This window comes from Hesperophylax consimilis, chromosome 6, assembly GCF_061612785.1.
Source record: "Hesperophylax consimilis isolate HC1 chromosome 6, BYU_Hcon_1.0, whole genome shotgun sequence".
Taxonomy (NCBI): domain Eukaryota; kingdom Metazoa; phylum Arthropoda; class Insecta; order Trichoptera; family Limnephilidae; genus Hesperophylax; species Hesperophylax consimilis.
This window is the reverse complement of record NC_142841.1, coordinates 11,267,825-11,281,520: the sequence shown is the minus strand read 5'-3', so window position 1 is coordinate 11,281,520 and position 13,696 is coordinate 11,267,825. Positions and strand designations below refer to the sequence as shown.

At 32.2% G+C, this 13,696-nt stretch overlaps 1 protein-coding gene across 1 annotated transcript in view; it reads right to left on the bottom strand.

Annotated features, from left to right (window-relative positions):
- Positions 1-13,696, bottom strand: part of LOC149422941 (limbic system-associated membrane protein-like) — a 286,335-nt gene that overhangs the window by 1,360 nt on the left and 271,279 nt on the right. The window lies entirely within an intron of this gene.

Here is a 13,696-nt window from a genome sequence, read left to right as displayed (position 1 = left end):
ACTGTTGAATTATATTCTAATTGACTTCGTACTAATGAGCAATATAAATGTTTTAAAGTTCACACATTTTTAAACTTTGCCCCCATTCTCAAAATAAAACCGAGCATTCTCATTTCTCATTTTACAACTGATCATAACTGTGATTTAGTTATGTTTGTCAGCTGATCACAATTTAATCAAAGGCTGTAAAAAAACGATTGGAGAAGTTTGATTTACATAACGCCGATCGTTTAAACATGAATAATTTTGAATGATGCTGATCATAGACTTGATGACCATCATATAAGTATAATGTGTTTTAATGTTACATCTAGAAGCTAGAGGAAAAAATATAATAATGCATTTTGCTATTGCTATTTAATAACTTTTCTCAGTGTCTCGAAAATTCCCAAATACTATAAATTAATATTAGTTAATTTTACAGATAAGGACTATCAAACCGACATCCATCGTTTACATTGTCCGTTCATTATTATACCGACCCTAACTAATCTTATCTTCTGGAGAAGGGTAGGTAACAAGAACACTTTTGATAAATAAACCTAGATTATCTAGAAAATATAAGGTTGAGGGTCCCTGCTGCTACAGAATATTACTATATATAGTTTATAGGTATAAAATCCAGCAAGTCAAATAAATTTTATAACGATTTATTTTTGGGGAATAATTCCGTTTTTCGCTACCTCCTTCTTAGTCAATGTTTCGGACAGCATTACAGTGTACATGATGATGTACATTGTAATGTACAAATTTTAGACGTCTGCCCTGATGATGGACATTGTGGTTCTGTCAGAAGCGTTAGATAAAGATGGAGATAAAAATAAATCACTATAATACTTCTGGCCGTGAAAATCAAACCACAATTTTATACCATGAGGGAGTCAAACTATGGTCGTGGTTTTGTATTTTACTGAAGAATAGTGCTGACGTCAGTCGCGTCTTCCTTTTCGAGATTTGACAATAACCGTTAACCAATAACCCATTTTATTGCACACAAATCTTTTCACAAAACCAACTAAAAATCTCACCCTACAACCAATTCTAAACTCATGTTGAAAGAGAAAGGGGCCTTATTGGCCCGGAGCTCTGTATGCCATTTATTCAAAAAGTCAAAAAGTCAAGTATAAATAGTAATTATTAATCGCCTGAATAAAATAATTTTTTTGCTTTTGAAATCCCATGATCTAAAATTACGCATAATGTAGTAAAAATCCCTCATCCTACTAATTCAGCAGACGAGTTTTGTCCTTCGTTGATCTCCAATATTGTGCCTTTAAATCTAGTCCAATTTACAATGCACTCTGTTGAACCCGGTCGCTTCTTCAGCGATCTTGAGAAATATTTCCACCCAGGTAGCCGCCGGTCGTCACCTAGTGAATTTTATAAATCAGCATTTTGATGGAATTTGGCTTCTCGACATCAATGAATTCGGAACAACCCTCATAAACGTAGCAGTAGTGCACGTACACACGTGCACCGGTACTTGTTTATTGACCCCCTCACCTATATCATTTCCGCAAGTAAATATTATTATACTTGGTTTCTGAAGATAAATGAGTGATATTGTTGAAAAAAACTACTACGAAAACATTAGTTTACCAAAGTAACATAATATTTAGGATATTTTTATGTGACTTCTCATGAAACATAATAATGATGAACTAAGTATTTTTAGTAAAGGTTTTCAGTACACAATAAGGGCTACCCTCAGAAAGTAAAGAAAAGACGTAGAATAAGTGGATGATTTAAGAGACTCGCCTTAGCAAGGATTATCGGGATATTTTTACGTCCTTACTATAAAGGGGATAACCATAAACAAGAAAACAAATAGGAAAATATTATGTCTTATTTAAGAAGACAAAATAAATACCGCTCCTTGAAACCGTTGGCTATTATTATTTTTAAGTATGTACCCATTCACTTACTTGATCATAAAATAACATTTCTTTGTTTTACATTTGTTTGACCAAACCAGCTTTACAGGAATAAAACACGGCTTTTGCTATACTTCTGATTTTAAAAATGAACTTTGTAACGATTATTTGGCAACATATCTCTTGTGTAAGTAGTTGAAGGCAAATAAATTCATTCCGCTGTTCAACCTTATTACATTTGTAAACTAATACAACAAGTTATATCTGATGAAACTATTATTATAAATTTTCAATCTGAAATAATAGTTAATTTTTCAATTACGATACTAATACTAAAACAATTATAGCCAAGTGTCAATACGTCTAATGATGGTTAAATTCAAATGAACCTTTTTGGTGAGATCAAATTTATGCTGGTGTATTAAGGCTAATACGTTAATGATATAAATAAAGAAACATTTAGAGAAACTTTTTAATGAACAAGTCTTCGCACGCCAAAATTTAAAATGTTCAATTATATATTTCTTCTTCTACCGGTAATATTACTAGTATCATTGATCCCTTTAGCACCAGTGCACAGTTAGGAGAAAGCCAAATGCGCGTCCAACACAGTTGAAAATTCGACACATGAGGTTGGGTTGCTTTTACGACTCGTTCTGTGTTCAATAACATCCTTAGTGCAACATGGGTCTCTTCAATAACAAAGTTCACTACTTCCGGTCCTCAAAAATACCCTCCACACAGCATCCCCAAAGATGATATGAGATAAATTATTTCTCTCAGGGCCTCCTGCGTAAAAAATATGAAATTTTTTTTTAAAGAAAATTGTTTTTTCGATATGATATATGACGCATTGAAAAAATAAATCAATAGATACTTCATATATACCCACGTTACGATTCATTAAGCCCCTCAAAAATAATTACGTAGTTAGGTGGAAATAGTTTTGCAGAAAAAAGTATTTAAATTTGGGAAAAATTCTAACTAAAAGACGACAAAACGCGGGAGAAACTAACTGCGGGGAAAAATCCCCGACAAAACTCATCAGTTATTTTTTTTAAGGAATTAAAAATAAAATTTTGAATATTCATATAAATCCCTCCATAATTAGTACCTGCTTTCACTTATATATTAATTAATAACATAGCAAAGCAAAGCCACAGTAATCTGGTACCAGTGTATGCTGTGGTTCTCGCACTCGGCCAAATGAGGTAGAACCAAAATTTAATCACAAGTTTAACGCGAATAGAGGTTTAATAAGAGCTTAACCCTCCGCAAGCCTGATAGGGTCTGACAGATCCAGGCATTTTAAAACAGCTGAAATTAAAATATTTTTGAACGAATTTCATCCGTTTCAATAGTTTCTTTCGTTAAAGATGACATACGCCCAAAGGCGATTATTTTCAGGACCTCCTGTGTGGAGAAAATGTAAAAAAAATAAACCTTACTCTGCCCTCGGAAGCATATATATCCGCATGGGTCTCTCAAATCTACCAGTCATACGAAGTAATTGTTTTGTAAGTTGCTGTCATTTTTTAAAAATTCGTTTTTTTAAGATTTTCACTATTCGTAATGTCTTCGGAACTAACCGCGTAGGATATTGAAAAAAAATTAATACAATTTATTTAATGAAAAAAAAAACTACGATTCCATATATGTCTTGTTGATTGTCAACTACCTCCCTGATATAAATCACAAGTGTACAGCATGTCCTAGCACAGAAAATAATAAAATAAAGCATGTATTAGTGCACCTTTTCTTACCAAAAATGTGTCATTTTCCATGTCAAAATTTCTAACGAAACTTATTTTCATTTAAAGTTAAATATTGAAAAATGGTTCTTGTACAACATACAATGCGTAATTGTGTACATTTATTTATGTCTATTCCTGAATATACATTTTACAAATGATTACAGTGGTTTATATTATAGTACAGAAAAAGGTACAAAAATAAAGAAAATAGGTTGATATAGGTAAAACTGTGTGTGGGTGATATTGTATGTTACGTGAACACCTCACTAGAAGAACTTATGCTGAGGTGTTAACGTGTTTGTGATTAAGTGTGACAGGTATTTTTGTGTTGTAGTAGAAAGTTAATTTTTTCTTTCACAGACATAGGTATATTGAAACATGAAAACATACATTTCTATATAAGTGTATGAATTTTTGGATAATTCTTAAAAAACATGTATAATATTTAATTTTACTTATTATATTTTGGTTATGTTTGGTTTGGAATTATAATCTTTTGAATAAAGTGAATATCTTGATTTTTTATCCAGACTACGATATGTTTTTTGAGAAAGTTTGTAGATGTATTTTCAGTAAGTAATTGTTTCAAAGTAATGGGCATACTGTTAAAAAGGTTGGTTGCATAGTATTGAAAGTGTCTTTGTCCGTGTGTTGTGTGTGTCACCGGAATGTTCAGTGTTTTATTTGTTGAGGACCTGGTTTTTATTATGGCTTTTGGTTGATTTGTAATATGAAGATTATTATGGATGAGGTGTAGATGATTTTATTATATTTTAAGCTTTGCACGATACAAAAAAAGTCGCATTTTTGATAGATTATAATCACGGTGTTAGTTTTTGGTTCGTGGTGAATAAAAGAAATGTTGAAATGTTTTATAACTGTTTATTAGAACGTAGTTCAAAAAAAAGGAAAAGGTTAAAAACTAAACATTATTATCTATGAATTTAAAATCGATTTTAAGTATCGCCGGGTCTCACAGACCCTACCATACATAACTGGTGGTATATTTTTATAAGGCATGCGGAGGGTTTCGTGATTATGTGGGCGTTCCGTGGCCAGACGGCCTTATTCAGTCATGCTTAGATCGAGGTACAACCTGGACAATAAAATGTAGAAATTAAACTTTTTTTTTTCATTAATTTAGCAAAATTGAGTTGCACCGATTTTGGAATAATAATTATAGTATAGATTTGTGGCTATGCGTTAACTCTCGAGATTAACGGTTTTAGATTATATCGGAAGAAAAAAAAATTGTAATGCTTTCATTACCATTACACTAATTACCATTCAAATTCTAAGTGGTAATTGCTCTCAGAATTGCCCTGGTGAAATACCAAATCTGGTAATTCCTCCATCTTCCTCTTCCCCATCTCCTCCTCCTACCGCAACTTGCAGCCTCACAACATACCCCAATTGGAGATGCCCTATTCTCACTGGCTCCAGGCTGTTGGGAGCAGTTTGAACTCGTGTGCGGTATTCATATAAAAAAAATACTACCACCATTTCCAATGGAAACATGTGATAGATATAAAACAGCAAAATAGAGTCCACTATTTTTATACAAATAATCAAGGAATCGCTGTTTTATTGGGTATGTTCCGATACATCCTGTATGTATAATAGCAATATTGAAACGTTATAAATGTAAATGCTTACACTGTTATACTTATGTTAAAAGAGGTAAACTTATATGTGTCTAAACAGGTAAATTCCATGCTTTTTTATACTTCGAAAGCAAGGACTTCTGCCTAACAGAACGCCCCAATCAACAAAGCGACTCAACTGCTTAACGCACGGAGGAAAATAATTTATGAAGAATTTATAAAACATTCGTTTTTAATTGATTCTTTGTTTCATTTCATTCGTTAAGGGCTTGCATTCTCGTTTTTAACAGCATAACTATACTTATAATTCTACCAGATTTTTAATCAATTAACAGAATTTTGTATCAGTAAGTTTTCTCCGTGTGATCTTGCATTGACCATCGACATTTTCAACATGACTTACAGACAGTTATGATAACTATCGTTCGAGGCATGTCACAAAATAGTAAAACTGCCCCCATGACCTTTTTATACTTACATTTACCTCAAATTTATAATCTTCCCCGTAATATACTGGTGCATAACCGTTTTAATAGAAAACATAACTTTCTCCATTTAACACGTTTTATGTCAGAACTATGACAGAACCTAGAATTATGAAATTTAATTTATTTCTTAGTGAAAAACGTGGAAAATTTTCTAAAGTTTGATGATATTCCAAGAGAGAGAATATTAGAACGTTACGATTAATCGAAATTATATTTAGTACTAGAGCACACCCGTGAAAATCGCAAACCTGGCCTTAATTATCAAGATTTACCCAAAAAATTTAACAAAAGAAATACACAATTCAGAATGAGAATTAAAATTATTTTCTGTAAAAAAATATTTCACTTAAAAGGGACTTAATTGCTTGTCTTTCTGAAATCAAATAGATACAAATCCAAGTTCATTGAACCAGGGTTACAATCGCAGACAAACCCACAGACGAAATAACTATTATTGATGGCGATGGAGTGTTAGAAAGAAATAGGGGTAAAATTCGTTACGAGCTGTAAAACGCAGACTTGTTTATTTTATTACGAATTTTATTTTTTTATTTTACTGAAGAAAAATGTTTGTTTTTATATTCAAATACTTCCGTTACTACACAAACCTATTCCCAATTCCCATAGATATTTCCAAGTCGATAAAAAACCGATGGAGCCCGTTAGTAGTTATCATAATAATATACAAAGGTTGATTATAGGCGAAGAAAGAAAATAAAAACAATAAAAGCGAAATCAGGTTCCGTAACACGCAGTAAGGGAGGGGGAGGGGGGGGGGTGAAAGAATGAAATTCAGTATTTTCAACCATGATGCAATGACGATTTGAAAAAGAAAATTGTAATAATGAGCATCAATGTTTTTTGATATGCTGGTAACTTTTTTAAAAATAAAAGTGAACATTCCCGGGTTACGAATAACTTGACAATATCTGAAAATCTCCTACTACCATTACAGTGAGCGGAAATGTTGTTTGTGTCGTGATGGAGGACTTTATGCGAAAGGAGCAAAATACGCTATTGCGCGTGTTGTTATTGCACCCAGTTCCTCAATTGCTTCGAGAAAAGTTATGCTTTATTTGAGTCTGAATAAATTAATATCTTCTAAAGCTGGATTCGAAATCCTAAATGTGGAATAGAACAGATTCGGAATAATTACTAAACTTACTGGAAAATACTCTCAGTATAGCCGTGGAATGATTACCATGAATTGAAACGTTGCTTGAAATGGCTTTATCCGTGCTTAGTGACCAGACCTGTTTAGCCACGTACTTTTACACCTTCTTCTTTTCTATTTCCTTCCCATCCCCACTACCCATAGACTCACGGTATTATTGTTGGGAATGCAATAGTCCCATTGGCTTCAGGCGGTTGGCAGCAGTTGGAAATACGTGCGCTGCGTTTTTATTGCAAAAATAAACCAGACATCCGAATGCTGGAAACAGTCAATAACTCCTCAGGCCTTTGGCATATTGGCCGTATATTTCTTATAAACGCTGATGAAGAATTTGTATATATGTATTTTTGTAATGCAATAAAATCCAATTAAATGGAATATTTAACTAAAACATAACAAAATGAAAGTGGAGAATTAATACTATATTCAAATATTAGTATTAGAAATAAACATGTAATTTTTGAAAGATTACAATTTTGAATGCAAACATAAAAAAGTTTTAAAAATTGCTTAACTTACGTTTTTATGTCTAAACACTGAACTAAAAATACTAATATCGAAAAAATACATTTTTAACGAGAAAAATCTTTTTTAAATATGAAAACTCACAATTTTTTTTTCAAATTGGGGTTGGAACCTTCGGTTTCATAGAGGTGTACATTTTAATTATTCTGAGGTTAACTTCTAGATTTGAATATAAATCATGGTATTTTCTCTTTCTATCTCCATTAAAATAGACGGCAGGGGAGATGATTTCTATGAGAACATAAAAGCTGTTCCCAAAAGCGAACAAATTGACTTTACATGTAATAGCTGTTCATTTGTAAAACCGAACAAATTAGCATGAAGGGTTAAATAAACCAACAGTTAATAATTAAAATATAAATGTCTTATCAATAGGTGGATCCACGAAATTACTGGAATATTGAGCAAAAATGAGAAACTACTATAAGTAGGTGTAATGAATTAACGTTAAAAAGTTACACAATTTGGTTGCATGTACTCCAAGAAAATTTTCAGGAAACGTGTTAGATTTTTTTTCGTACACATTTTAGGTTTTTTTTAAATTTAATAAAAATATTAGGATGATAACTTTTCTCTGCACGTCCCTGAAAACGAAGCAAAGCACATGAACGTGCTTTAATAGTTTTACTGGAGAACGCAAGAAGAGCAATAAAAATAGCCGCCATTAGAAACAACGCAAACGCTAGAAACGTATAAATAAATCTGGCTCGTATTGCATACATAAGCCACGTAGCGAAGCTTAATTATTTAAGGGTTGGTGATACCTACACCTTGTATTGTCTACGACAAGCTTCTCAACACTTTTTTAATCGTGGGCATTTTCGAGATTAGTTAGAAAATGATGGCACAAAGAAGTGATAACTTTCATATTATTGTAGAAAGCAATCATTTTGTGGTGTGATGTATTTAATAAAAATAAAACACTTATTTTGTGTCAAGACATGATTTTTAAATTAATTTCATTACGGACCGGTATTCAGTATTAATTTGTACCCTAATGATGCTCGAGCAAAGCGAAAATGGTAGATAAATTAATTAATTTTAAACTCCTGGTTTTACTCAAAACAGTCGTTTTGTTTTTTATGAAAACTTTCAGATAAAAACTCAATATTCAACTGTGTAATAGGATTAATGTGATCATGAGGAACCCTGCCCTAAACTGACAAAAAAGTGGTTAATAAATGAACAAAACGTTTATCTATCCTAAACATTATATTTGGTATTAATATTTAAACTTAAGCTAATGTGTATTATGTTATAACATTAAATGGTAGAACCTACAGACAAGCTGATTGTCACAGCTTTGTGGGACTACCTATATCTTATATTGTATTAAATGTAATTATATTAAATTTAATAATAAAATAAAAAAAAAAATAAAAAAAAATAAAAAATGTATTCGGCTATTTTTCCATTAACACGTTTAATGTTATGAAAAAAATCACGCAGCAATCAAACATGGAAAAATTTCGTTGGATTAAAATTTTTTATCTAAAGCAAATTTAATTCGATTAATTTTTGATATTTCACAATTTATTAATTTAAATAGAGTGGAAGCTACTCTCAATATCGCCCTAGTGTAAGACCACCATTTAGAATTGAAGGGAGGCTTAAAATATCTATACCCGTGTTTGGTGACCAGATCTGAATAGCCAGATACTTACCCAACTTTCTCTTCCCCATCTGCTTCCCCTCTCCACTATTTTCAGCTTCAAGACATGCCAATTAAGGATGCTATCCTCTTACTGGCTCCAGGCGGTAAAGAGCTGTTAGGACTATGTTCTAGCGCAGTATCCACATATATATTTTTTTAAACGCAAAAGTGTTGCTGAAAATACGTTTACGTGTGAAACGTTATGTTATTTATTTATACTGGTTTCTTACAATCCAGTGATGATTGTTATGATCAAGATTGTTATATATTTTTTAACAAAAACCGGAATTTTTTTCTGAATCTGTATAAATTATCGACGAATACCTTTCTCATCTCATTCACTTCGCAATTCCCTCCAGCCTCCAATATACCCCAATTAGGTATACCATAATTTCACTGGCTCAGAAGTAGGGTTTCTCGTCTGGTATTCAGACTATAAATAGTAAAAATGTTTATTTTTGATTTTTTTATGATATTTCTCGTTAGCAAATGCGCCCGCCGTGACCATTTTGAGAGCCCCTGTTCTACGAAAATCTCTGAAATGTTTGGAATTGTCCAAATTGGAATACGGAAGGAAATGGCAATGGAAACGAGTGTCGAAAACAAGCTCCACATTATTACAGTTCCCACTAACCCGCCCAGTCAAGTATTCCTAGGAAAAATATTCCTTTATGAATTATTCATACATATTTACACCATATTATATACATATATACGTAGCTTCACCGAAATTGGGATCTCCACATTTTATTCATGTAAATGTTTTCACGAGTCGGATCACATTGACATGTTTTGTGGCTTGTTTTAATAATTCATGGCAAATAACCGTTGGAATAATGTTGTGATATCATAATTTTGTCATATTGGACTTCATAAAGTTGTGCTTTATTTTACTAACAATTTATAAAGGGATTTGGATAGAGAAATTATTTTATTTATATTCTGGTTGGACATTTGGGGGCACTTTTTAGAATGTTTTGATTACAAATATTCATATTATATTATTTTCTTCTTTATAATAGTAAGTGTTTTATTATCTTTTTTGTATCAAACGACGGCCGGCATAGTCCAGTGGTAACGCATTGGACTGCCATTCCGAAAGTCGCGGGTTCGAACCCGGCGTGCGCAAATAAATTTTATTTGATTAATTTGTGTTATTTCACAATTAATTAATTAAAATAATATATAGTATATTTGCGGCACGTTCCAGAGTGGAAGATACTACCAGTATCGCCCTGGTGTAAGACCACCATTCAGAATTGAAACGTTGCTCCAAATGGCTTTAGCCGTGTTTAGTGACTAGATCTGAATAGCCAGGTACTTCCCCACCTTCCTCTTTCCCTTCCCCACTTACCTTCAGCCTCAAAACATCCCCCAATTGGGGATGCCATAGTCTCACTGGCTCCAGACGGGAGCAGTTGGGACTCTTGTGAGGTATTCACTATAAAAAAAAAAAAAAAAAAAATGGATATAATTGTATCCTCACTGGGATCTCATTTCATTAACATTTGCATAAAATTTAGTAGTACTGATAATCTAAAGTAATTATAAATATATTGAATAGTGTTTTTTCTGAAATAATTATGATTACAAGGTGTTTTATTCTGCAGTTGAGTAGTTTTGGTTTCAGTCTGTATTTGGTGTCAGTATATTTTTTTATTTGCAATCTCTCTATGTTCCTTATCCAGCTTTTTATTTGAGATTTAAATCTTAAACTATTGTTGTGAGTTTTGAATGAGAGTGGGATTTTGTTGTAGTGTTTAGTACCATAGTATAGGAAGCTTTTTTGCCTTAATATTGTGTTTGTAGTTTCTTGTTGGATATGTTTTTGACCCTGAGATCTAATATTTGCGTTAGTTGTTATTTCTTGTGTTTTGTATTTACTAATTTAAAGGAGTATTGTTTTAGAATAGAGTTGTTTAAGTGACATGATGTTAAGTTTGTTGAAGATTTCGTCAGAGCTAGTTCTTGCAGGGACTTTCAGAATAATTTTCATTATGGCTTTTTGGGTTTTAATGAGTGATTTTAGGTATTGTGATTTGCACTTCCTCATCCGATAATACCGTATTCTAAGAGAGATTGGCAAAGAGCCACGTAGATCTTTATTAATTATTTTTTACTAAGGACATTCCTGATGGTTTAGAATAAATAACTTACATCTTAATTTGCTCAGTCCATATTAAATCTTGATCAACTTTTACACCTAGATAAGTTACATGGTCAACATTTTCTAATTAAGGACAATTATCACAATGGTATATTAAGTGATGGCAGCAATGTATTTTTAAGTTCAAGTTTACTTCCGATTTTTTATTTTGAATGTTATGAATTTGGTTTTATTAGTAAGTGAGTGGTAGTCATTTTTTGATTCTGTTTAGTGTTTCTTCTAATTTCTTAAATCTTTCCGCCCAATTTTTACATTTATTAGAAGAACTGTATCATCCGCCTTTACATTCTGTGAGGTAAAGGTCATTTATGTAAATTAAGAAGAGGATTGAACCCAAAATACTTCCTTGAGGCACCCCGAATTAGTACTAACGAGTGGGTGACGGCTTTTAAAAACAGTTTTAACTATTTTCCCGGTCTTATGAAAACGTATTTTAAAATTATGAAATAAATATTATTTTAGAAATTTTTTTAACATTGGGTCCAGTGGCTAAATTACAATTAAACAATTACAAAAGTATTTCCATAAAATTAATGATCTTATAAAGGAATTTTTTAGTGCAGCTAATCAATTTAAATCTTTAAAACAAAATACGGTAGGAGTGTGAAACAGCAAAAAACTCTCTAAAGAATAATTCTGTCGTCTTATAATTCGCACATCTTTTCCGTTTAATTTTTATTTACTTCAGAAAGTTAAATGCGGGGGAAGCCGGGTAGTAAATATTAAAATAAATAAAAACAACAGGTTTTCGCGTGGAATGAAATATTCGATTATTTATTAATTTTAATTTCGATTAAGGCGATGCCATACGTAGTAATGCAAAATCATGTGTTTTTGGTTTGAAAATTTGGTCGCCTAGAAATGTTTCAGATGCTTTAATTAAATACTGCGACTAGATTACATCTTGACCTTTGAAATAATCGAGTATTTTTTATATAAGTCTTTTTATAAGCCCAGAAAAAAATTATGTAAAGGCCTAATGAAAACTGCTTCAAAGTTCAAAATCTCCTACTTACGAACCCATTTTCGGTTATGATTTTATTGTATAATGTGGCAATTTAAGTTATTTATAAAATGATCGAAAAAAAAATTATGCTTGAACATCCACAAAATAAAATAAAAGGCACTTTTTAGCCATGATTTTTTCTTGCATAAATAAAAACGGGCCGATGGTGTTTAGTGTTTGGTGTTTGGGAATTTAAACCTTATCGCCATCTACGTAAGGGTTGTTATTGATAGCGGTTCAATTTAAAATATTACACGACGTAGTGCATTGCTTTATGTAATTTCGCTGATAAAGTATTCGGCATTGCACTCTGAACCGTCAATTATAAATAAAACTTTAAACGCATGCAAATGAGCGCCCAAGGAGCAAGAGATCCCTTGATTGCTATTTCTATAAATGCGCCATGAATAAATTTCTATTGACCACCTGAAAAATGCAATTGTACAGTGATTTTTCATATTATTTTTCATGAGTCATGTTTTTTTAACATTGCAGGACTTTTAATGAACGTGTTTTATGAAATATAAATGAATGATAAAATGTGGATTTGATTCGTGCTGCGTCTGCTAAATTATACTTAGGTAGATTAGTACCTATTTATTTTTTGTAAGTAATATACATTTTTATATTTTTCGGGGTGTTGGAAAAGTCTGCCTGGAGCCGGTAGAAGGCCGATTAAAGTGATGAATAAAGAGAAAAAGGGGAAGGAAAGGCACCTAAATCACCAAACACAAGAAATTTCAAGCAAGATTTCGTTTTCTAGTATGTGTATCTTATCAAGGCGATACTGAAGGCCGTTGTTCCCAATTCTACTGATTAACTGTTGAGCCAAGGTTTTGACTCAACACTATTCAAACTCACAACCACGCTCTTTCCTAGGTGAGGACTGAGCTTGCATCAGTAAATGACTAGTAATAAAAAGTATTGACAGAGGAAAAAATATTTGGAACCCAACACACGGTGGCATTAAAGTTAAACTAACACTTTATTTTATCCCTTTCTGTACTACATATTTAAAAAAAATGTGCATTAATAATAAATAGAATAAGTAATTTGGTGTCCTTTTATTATCTATGAAAATCGGCGGGGCCACTTAAGATAATCAACGGTAAAGATGTTTGGAAACAGGAAAATCGAACGTTACTGAACAACTCGCTTGCCTGATCAGAGCCTGAGATTGATCGTTCGAAAAGTTGGGAATAACGGGTGAGGCGTAAATATTCTATTCCGGCGTCGTACCTAAAAACACCCCAATTACCAAAATTAGCAAAAATGAATTGACTATTGAAAGTTATACAGAATCGAATTTTTATGAATATCTCGTTTCTTGTAGTAAAAACCGATGATATTGTGTTTGATTTTATCGCAATTTTACCTCTCTTGTTAGGTTAAGATGCAATACTCCTGATTATATAAATAAATATACAGTTAGTACGCTGAAATTACCACG